The sequence below is a fragment of the Alosa pseudoharengus genome, unplaced genomic scaffold (genome assembly GCF_046254945.1).
Source record: "Alosa pseudoharengus isolate Yale_2024_CS ecotype anadromous, Long Island Sound unplaced genomic scaffold, YU_APseudo_1.1 YU_APseudo_1.1_scf_18, whole genome shotgun sequence".
NCBI classification, from domain to species: domain Eukaryota; kingdom Metazoa; phylum Chordata; class Actinopteri; order Clupeiformes; family Clupeidae; genus Alosa; species Alosa pseudoharengus.
Window position 1 is genome coordinate 20,603,175 of NW_027468650.1, and position 10,000 is coordinate 20,613,174.

At 40.2% G+C, this 10,000-nt stretch overlaps 1 long non-coding RNA gene across 1 annotated transcript; it reads left to right on the forward strand.

Annotated features, from left to right (window-relative positions):
- Positions 1-3,919: 3,919 nt before the first annotated feature.
- LOC143131673 (uncharacterized) lies at positions 3,920-5,147 on the forward strand. Its single transcript, XR_012988164.1, has 3 exons — positions 3,920-4,082; positions 4,918-4,978; positions 5,079-5,147. It is a non-coding gene; the product is annotated as an uncharacterized LOC143131673 (long non-coding RNA).
- The last annotated feature ends 4,853 nt before the right edge of the window (positions 5,148-10,000 follow it).

Sequence of the window (10,000 nt, forward strand, 5' to 3'; positions counted from 1 at the left end):
CGCATTGGTGCTATTGCGTCAGTCCATCTTTCTCCCATAAAAAGCCATAAAGTCTTATCCGCAGATAGACAGGATCTATTTAGGGGATGTAGCCTGCTGTAAACATTTCACAACAGACGATAATCTGGCCCTCCAAGGCCTCAGGTGACATCATAATGGCAATGCCACAGCGACACATCGCCACAGGGATAAGATAGCTTGGCATTCCATTCCCTTCTATTTTCCACAATTCTGTAAGGCGATTAGAATTGCCTCTCACACAGCACAGACACTGCACTGTTTTTTGTTGTTTTGGGGAATGTTCTGCACACACAACACATATATTTTGCAGTGTAACTTTACGCATTTACGCTCAGTGTTGCCACAGTTACCTTGAAAAAGTAATCTGATTACTGATTACTGATTACTCCTTTAAAAAGTAACTTAGTTACTTTACTGATTACTTGATTTTAAAAGTAACTAAGTTAGATTACAAGTTACTTTATTAGTTACTTTCAGCAGCTGCCGACAACACCCCCACCGCCTTAACATAAAAATGATAACCGGTTTTGTCAATACTCACTATACTGGAAGTGCATTTTAACAGTAATGTCAACAATGTATAGCAGACATCCCGACCTAACCAACTTAGATACTGAAATTCAGATGTTTGTTCAATAATGTCTAGTAAGTACACCAAATAAGGAAGGCCTATTGATAGAAATTGTATTAGTAAAATATGTAGATTTTGGTAGTTTGGCCTTTTCATGTAGCCTTGGCAACTAGCCATCTAGTATAGGCCTGAGTAATATGCAAATGAAATTACACTTGTTAAACTCACCTCAACAAGTCTTTTGCAATCATTTAACCCGCCGTGAGCAATGCTAAAGTCACTGTTACAAACAGTGCAGTGTGCAAGACTATCATTATGTTTTACTCTTATGAAACAATTGGGTACACTTTTGTGTAGTCTGATGTGAAATGGGTCTTAAATGTTCCTTTTTGAGGGGCACTGACTCTGCCATGACGCTCCTGTTCCTAGATACACTGACTAAACTGATTAATTAAGTTCGGGAGAAAAGAGATATAAACCCACCTACACTGAAAACTGTTTGTTTGATTTAGCAAAACAGACCAGGATGCTCTCTGTCTTGGATGCGCTTCAGGCACATAACATCCTCTAAAGGTTTCAATGTGTGTAACCTTCAGCCAACGTTCCTAGAACGTTTTCTTAAAGTTGTTTTCTGTAACCTGCAGCGGACCTTTGTGTTCTCAGAAGGTTATATTATGTTTAGATTTTGTAACCTTTATCGAATGTTCCTAGAACCTTCCCTTGAGGTAGTAACCTTAAAATGGTAACCTTTCGGGAATGTTCCCTGAAGGTACTATTAAGGTCACAATTTTGTATCTTTGTAATAATCATCAACGGGTAGGTCTGTCATCGTTATTTACTCACTTCTCACGTAGTCAGCGCACATCCGGGGTGATGACATTTCACATACTTCACTAGATTTGATTTAATGAACTGATAATAGGCCAGATTCTTATAATGGGTTAAACCTTGTAGGTTTCACATTTACGGTGTGTCTACTTCACAATCAAAAAAATCAGAAGATCAGACCTTATCTGACACAATGTGCTACACAACTTCTCATGCAGAATTATATACAAATCCCTCACTTAGGCCTTTATTAAACTTACTGGATCTGTGCCTTGCCATCTTAATTCCATGATCCAGCTGTACATCCCCTCTCGCCCACAGCTGTCCTCTGATGACCGTCTGCTACCTTGGCCTTCCATCAACACTAAAAGGTCACCGTCAAGACTATATTCTTCGTTGGTGGAATGATATCATTCCTCGTTGGTGGAATGATAATGCACCTCATTGTAGCGATAGTTTGGGATCTTTAAAAGTGTCTAAAGACTCATCTGTTTACCTTGTATCTAACGAATGAATTCCCCTGATAGAGTAGCAGTTTGCATATGTTTATGTTTATTGGGTTACACTTTACTTGTCAGTATCGACATAAGAGTGACATGACACTGTCATGAACGTGTCATAAACAAGTCATAAACGTTTATGACATAACACTTTTGTTATTAAGTGTCATTCGTTTTTGTCATAACAAGTTAGGACAATGTTTATTGTTCCCATTGTAAATCGCTCTGAACAAAAACGTCTGTTAAGAACTATAAACATGAACTGCCCCAGTGTAATGACTTATACCAGCGGTTCCCAAACTTTTTTCCCCGCGGACCACCTTCTACATCCTGACTCGGCTCGCGTACCCCCACCATCCAACACATAAAAAAGTAACACATTCTATTGATGCATGATAACAAAATCAAAATGTGCAACTGTTCTATGAGCTCTCACGCAAAAAAAACAGTGTGGAGAACCACATTAGACTGGTTAGATAGCACCTCACTGCAAACCATGCACTGTGGCTTTGGGCAGTCTGTCTCCCAATCCACGTGAAGCCTAGGGCTATATGCCTCATCATACTTTCGTTTTCTTCGCACAGTCTTTTCTGTCTCGTTCTTTCTTTTATCCTCCTGCGCTCCACCTCCACCTTCATTAGTCTGCCCCCCATCCCATCGTTACCTGTGTCCTGCTCTGTTTCTCTCGCTTCTCCTCTTTAAAAAGCTCTCGCTTTAATCAGGCCTTTTGGACAGTGTCCCTGTTTTTAGCCAGTTTTCCATGTTTACGCAGCCTTCTACCTAGCCTATACTTCAACGAAACTAACGCATCAGATATTCTGGCTGCCCGCAGGAAATCATGTGTATTGTGTGTAGCTTATTTTGAATGAATACATAGCCTATTATAGAGTTTACAAATTATTATGACCGCCGCGCAGCGAAGCGGCGGTCATATAGGTTTAGTCAGATTTTTTTTTTTTTTTTTTTTTTCTTTTTCGCATGTCCAAATTTCCGTCAATGATTCCCGGGACAGTGAAAGACCGGGGTAGACGAAACTTGGTGGGCATGTAACCCCATATGGATAGCATGGAACCATCGTTTTTCGTTTTGATCTGTAGCCCCCCCGCTGGACTGCACCCCCCGAAAGGAGGGTAGGGCAGACACAGTTTTCTGTGAATATCTCGAGAACCGTAAGGTTTAGGAGGACCATTTTTTTTTTGTATGTTGATCTCAAGGGGCCATGTCAACCCATTCCATAACCACTCATTTCATGTATAGCGCCACCTAGTTAAACACAAAAAAGTAAAAATGAGGTGTTGTAATCGCAGGTATCTGTGACCTAACATAGTCAAAACTGCATGAAATTGGAAGTGTAGGATCATTATGACACCCTCCGAATGCATGCCAAGTTTTGTGTACTTTCGTTCATGGGGGGCCTTACAATAAAACAATTTATGTGTACATTTAGTGACGTACACCAACAAGGATTCCCGGGACACTGAAAGACCGGGGTACACAAAACTTGGTGGGCATGTACCCCCACATGGATAGCATGGAACTGTCATTTTTCGTTTTGATCTGTAGCCCCCCCGCTGGACTGGACCCCCCGAAAGGAGGGTAGGCCAGACACAGTTCTCTGTGAATATCTTGAGAACTGTAGGACCTAGGATGACCATTTTTTCCGTATATTTGCCTCCAGGGGTCATGTTAACCCAGTTCATGTGCACACATGTGCACAAACAGACACACACACACACACACACATTCACAGTAATCATACGTATGACCAGGGCCGGCCCGAGGCATAAGCGAACTAAGCGGCTGCTTGGGGCCTCCTGGCCACCAGGGGGCCCCCAATCGAGTTTCTTTTTTTTTTTTACATAATAAATAACGTAAACAAGTGACATCAATGAATGAATAAATGAAACAATTATCATTCAAATCAAGAAAATTATGATTTCATGATTAATATGCCTGCCTACTGCTACTGTGTCTGCCAGCCTTTGAGTCACGCGCATAAAGTAGACACCTTGGGTGCATATACAATTCGTGCAGACACTGCATCAAGTTCAACAATCGGAAGAGACGGTAATGTTCAGACAAGTCACAAAAAAGGACGTATCCCTCTGGTGCCGAAAACAGAACGAAGAAAATGACAGAGGAGAAAAACGAGCAAGATACAGGTATGTTTTGCATGATTATTTACAGTATGTTTTGTGCTTGAGGTAGCTAGCTAGCTGTCATGATCTAATATAAGCCATCACCAGAGCTAAATCTCCGCCATCAACAGAGAAATGTCTCCCATTAATATATATTTATCTAGATGTATTTCAGATGTCAAGGATATTGGGATTGTTTTGGATGTTCAATCAAGCATGTACCCTAGCTCTAGGTGGGCTTATTATGTCGTAAATTAAAGTTAGCTAGCTGACTGAAGTGGACATTAGCACTACAGTAGCTACATGAAAACGTAGCTGAAGGCAAATTTACCACAGAGGGATTGTTTCTGATTTTCGCACCTGAAAGTGTTGATAGTTTATTACTGCTCTATAATATGTGACATAGTGGTAAGTCTGATAGCAACAACAGACTAAGCCCAGGCTCCCAGTCCCAACCCAACTAGCGCGACTCTGGGCATCGGTAACGTTCCAGCTTCATAGGCAAAGATGGAACAGTACGTCCGCTCTGCTCTAAGATCTTTGGAGAGAGATGGTAGTGTTTGAGAAAATATACCATGTTGGGTGGGGAGACTTCTGTGATGAAAATAAATTTACATTTGATTAAGATAGTGGCAAGTGATGTAGCGGTGCTACCCTAATATTTAGGCTGCAGTAGATCACCATGTTAAGCGTTCACCATACTGCAATTAAGTATACTCTTTTGAGTATGCCTCATTTGCCAATAGAATATGAATTGTTACATGTGGAATTGCTTGTTATTTGAGTGTAAGTAATGATAGCAAAATAAACTCATTCTGCTCGATCAACTATGCACTTATGCAATATTTTTTTTTTTCAGAGACACTGTTGAAGTCCTTTGGAGCACATCTCTACCTCTACCTAACTCTACCTACCAGAAGGTGAGGTTTTCTTGATGGCAAATGGTTACATAGCCTGTTAATATGACACGACACATTTAACATCGTTTTATTTATTTATGTATTTATTTAATCATTGCAGATTTGTCCACTGCAGAGTTGCAGATGCCTAAAAACCAGGAACGAAGTAGGAATAATTATCTATTTTTTGGGACATTTTATTTTTTAATATTAATGTTTGTCTATTTTGTTTTTATTTTGTAGTTGAAAATTGCTCATTTAATGCACATTTGCGGATTTGTTCAGCAAATCTGTTGAAAAACAAGTCATTAAACTGATGTACTTGTTTACAACAAATACAAATGCTGTTGTATTTTGTTATTTGTCAATTCAACTTCAGTAAACCACCCTTAGTGCTTCACTTTGAATGTGAATGTTTCAAAAAAATCTGTGATTTTAGTACCCTCTAAGATTAAAAGGTGACAGGGTTGGTGTAAATAACTATATTAATACATTGGTTTACCAAGCACATGGGGCCAGAAGTCTAGATTGGAGCCCCAAAACATTTTTGGCATGTGAGCAAGGATGGATTACTGAATGAGCCTACCGAGCCCAAGAGGTCAAGGGACCCTGAACCCCAAGTAGTTGTGTGAATTCACTACCAATAAGTCAAAAAGCAAAAGGCTATGAATCTGAACAAATTTAGGTACTGCCCTTCTCCAGCTGACCATCCCAAAAATGCACCAGAATACAGGAAATCACATCTAACCCCCCCCCCCCCCCCACACACACACACACACCCGTTTGTACCCACATTTGCACAAACAGGGTAGGGGGAGAGGGTCCTTATGCATCTGTGTCCAGGGGGACAGTAGTTCATAATCAGTCGCTGTATTAATACATAACCTCACTGTATTAATTTATAATATGACATTATAGTGTGAAGTTGTCAATTATCACCAAGCACAGGTGACTGCGTTGTGGGAGGGGGCCCCCAAATCAAATTCTGCTTAGGGCCCCCAAAAGGCTTGGGCCGGCACTGCGTATGACACATACTCACACAGTAGACATATGTACGCTTCCATGCACAGGCACATACGCAGGCACACACACAAGCACGCACACACACACACACACACACACACACACACACACTCACACACACACACACCCACACACACACACCCACACACCCACACACATAACATAAACATAACACAAACAATCAAGAATTTCTCATAATTATGAACAGGCAAGATGGAGGTGGGGTTGTATAAAATGAATTTTACATGTGAAATCTATGAACTAATCATGTTTTGGTACTTGTTGTCTAGCAGATACCAGTGAGAATTGAGTGTGGATAATGCAATTTAGTGAGACAGTTAGAATCATATAGGCCTTTCAGCGTGATTTCTTTTTGTGGAAAAAATGTGCTGGACTGGGCGGCGGTCATATTTTGTACCGCTCTGCGGTACATCTAGTTTCCTTTAATTTCACGGTTCCATATCATTATAACCCGATTCGAAATTATGTATTATTTATGAATTAATTAGATTATTAAGTAATTAATTAATAATTTTAACTCCTTTCCGGCATTGCCCTTTTCATCTCGGGTACCCCCATATTGGCAGCTCGCGTACCACCGGGGGTACGCGTACCACAGTTTGGGAATCCCTGACTTATACTATTACCAAGAGGTATAGTCCCGTTCCCAAACATCAACATCATAGGGAGGGAAAGTAATCTCATCGCCACCTACTGGTTCCGTTCCTAGAGTTTAGCGGAGGGATGGGATTTTTTTTTAGATCTTTATTGAATGCCTTCCATATGTTAGGCACTGGGGTCACCTCTATTGCTTCTAGTGGTCATACCTTATTTTTAGGATCAGTTGAATTGTTTTGAGTTTTTGTCTTACAGTAACATGGTGATAACGAACTACAGTTGCATGTGAAGTCACAGGTTTGGGCGCTTAATCTCTAACTGATCAATACGGCAATTTGCTTAACCGGCTTAACATATTTTTGTAATAACGGAGCGTGATGTAAACCGTGTGGTGATTACCTTTATGTCTGCATAACAGGTGTTGTGCTTCGACTCACATGAAGAGCTGGCAGTAAGTGTTAAGTGTCAATGCTAACCAGGCTAATAAACAAACCATGCTACTGTGAGTAACGTCGAAGGGTAAAGTCACGTGACTTCTTTTGTAGTCCGTTTATGAAACAAAAGGAGCAATTTCGATTTTTTAAAATAAGGCAAAATAGGGCCTGACATCTTCACAGTTATAAGATTATTACTGTATACACACTGAAAAATATTTTTGGTGGATAACTTCGCTGATTTGGCTTCACAATATTTTTTTAAAAATAGGTCTATGGGACTTAACATTGGAGCTGCTCTTCGATAGGAACGCAACCACTTGGGCCGCTGGTTTTCACTTTCCCTCCCTATAGCAGTTCAGATTCAGGAGCTCTGTCTCACAACTTATTATTGTCAGCCACAGTCTATACATTAAAGAAGGAAAAATGTTTTCTAAAGAGGTGGTTAGGAACTCTTTCAGAATACTTTATGTGGTCATGTTTTAGTTTCTGAAAATCATGTAAGTTGTTTGGTGTGAGTGGCGTAACAAGAGCTGCACAGCATTCAGTTCATTGATTGAGTTCAAACACTTTCTTCTAAACTACCAATCTGCAAACATGAACATTTTGAGAACATAGCTTGGGTGTGGAGGCAACCAAGTGTGTGTGTGTTTGTGTGTGTGTGAGTGTGTGTGTGTGTTAGTGAGTGTGTGTGTGTGTGTGTACTGTAGGTTTCAGCACATCTCTCTCTCCCCCTCTCTCTCTCTCTCTCTCTCTCTCTCTCTCTCTCTCTCTCTCTCTGTTTGAGATCCACAAATCCAGTGTAGTGTAGTGTTCAGCCTGAGGAAATCCCACATGTGTTGTTCCATCTGCTTTAGTTGCTGCTGATTCACAGCCAAACCAAACAGCACAAGAGCCAGTGCTTTCCCCATCCTGAGTGACTGGCTATTAGTACATTAAATAGTACTTCAGTCACATAGTTCTTAATTCAAACAGATCACAACTGTGTCCATCACAGCCAAGTATGATTAATGATTCTTATTATCTATACACTGCACTGTAACAACATGGTTGTACATGTATGTTATTACATTTACAGTTTAATTGTTTCATTTGACAAAGATAATTGTATAGTGTGCAATAAACAAATTGAAAGATGTGCATGCATGAGTGTCTAAGTCTGAATGTATGTGTGTGTGTGTGTGTGTGTGTGTGTGTGTGTGTGTGTGTGTGTGTGAGAGAGAGAGAGTATAAAGAATGTGCTGTGTAGGGACCTGTCACTGTGCGTGACTAACTGCCTTCATGTAGAAAATCTCTCCTTTTGGTGTCCAAATGAATCCTGACACGGATATTGTTTAGTGTCATTTCATTTGTGATCCTCTGGGTCAGAAGTCAAACCCAATCTAAATGTGAGCTCTTTGAACATGCACTCAAGCTCATTGATTTAGAAAAAGACCCGATTACTGAGAGGCCAGACATCATATGGGCTACAGCTGACAGACAGACAGAAGGGAGAGAGAGAGATAGAGGGAGAGAGGGAGAGAGAGAGAGAGAACCCATTCATTTATTGGCTTCAATTATTGTTTTAAAGAGTCAGCGTTCTCAAAGTGAGGAGCCAGTCTGTCTCGTGTACTTACACACCCCCTCCCTATATGTGTGCGTGTTTGTGTAGTATTTGTTCTGAAAGCACTATTCTTCACTATAGTGTATGTTCTTAAAGCACTATTCTTCACTATAGTGTATGTTCTTAAAGCACTATTCTTCTGAAAGCACTATTCTTCACTATAGTGTATGTTCTTAAAGCACTATTCTTCTGAAAGCACTATTCTTCACTATAGTGTATGCTCTTAAAGCACTATTCTTCACTATAGTGTATGTTCTTAAAGCACTATTCTTCTGAAAGCACTATTCTTCACTATAGTGTATGTTCTTAAAGCACTATTCTTCTGAAAGCACTATTCTTCACTATAGTGTATGTTCTTAAAGCACTATTCTTCACTAGTGTATGTTCTTAAAGCACTATTCTTCACTATAGTGTATGTTCTGAAGGCACTATTCTTCACTATAGTGTATGTTCTTAAAGCACTATTCTTCACTATAGTGTATGTTCTTAAAGCACTATTCTTCTGAAAGCACTATTCTTCACTATAGTGTATGTTCTTAAAGCACTATTCTTCTGACAGCACTATTCTTCACTATAGTGTATGTTCTTAAAGCACTATTTTTCACTATAGGGCTTATTCGCAAACACCGCCGCGGCCATATTGTTGATATGACATTCCAGTTCTATAGGCTATATTCTATGTGACAATCGCCTGTAGCGCGTAGATTTGAGCTGAGCAGAGCACAGTAGCCTAACGGCTTCATCTCGTCAATATAAGTAAATAAACGTATGGACCCATATCTAATAGCATTAAGTAAAGATCCGTCATTATTGTCAACTGTAAATTACCCCGATATTCATTTTTAGCCTAACTGTCTTGTTCATACATCGGCACACGTCGCAGCTGAAGGGGACAAGCGTTCAAGTCGCCTGAGTCAAGGTCGGCGAACTTTGTTCCACCAACGACATCGTCTAACATTGCCATGATCGCAGAGAATAAAGTTGCATCTCATTGGACTGCAATTGTATCTTGCGTTTGCCTGTTGCTCACAACCTGCAGCCAAGGACTTTGCTAAAGTAGTTTAAAGTGGGTTAGCCAGTGATCGTTTTTGTCTGATAACTTCTACAGGAGGATCTATGATGCAACTACATGTCTGGCAGAAAGGGCTAACATATTCTCTGTAACATTTCCAAAATCCAAGTGAACAAAACACTATACAAATCAGAAGTATCTACTGATATCTTTCTCCGCTGAGTTTGTTCCTACTATTTGCCACTTGCCGTGCCACTAAGACAAGCTGAAAAGGGCGCATCATGAATAAATATATTAGCCTTTAGGCTACTGTAAACGTTGGCTAACATTGCCTACCTAGCAATGCTATGGAA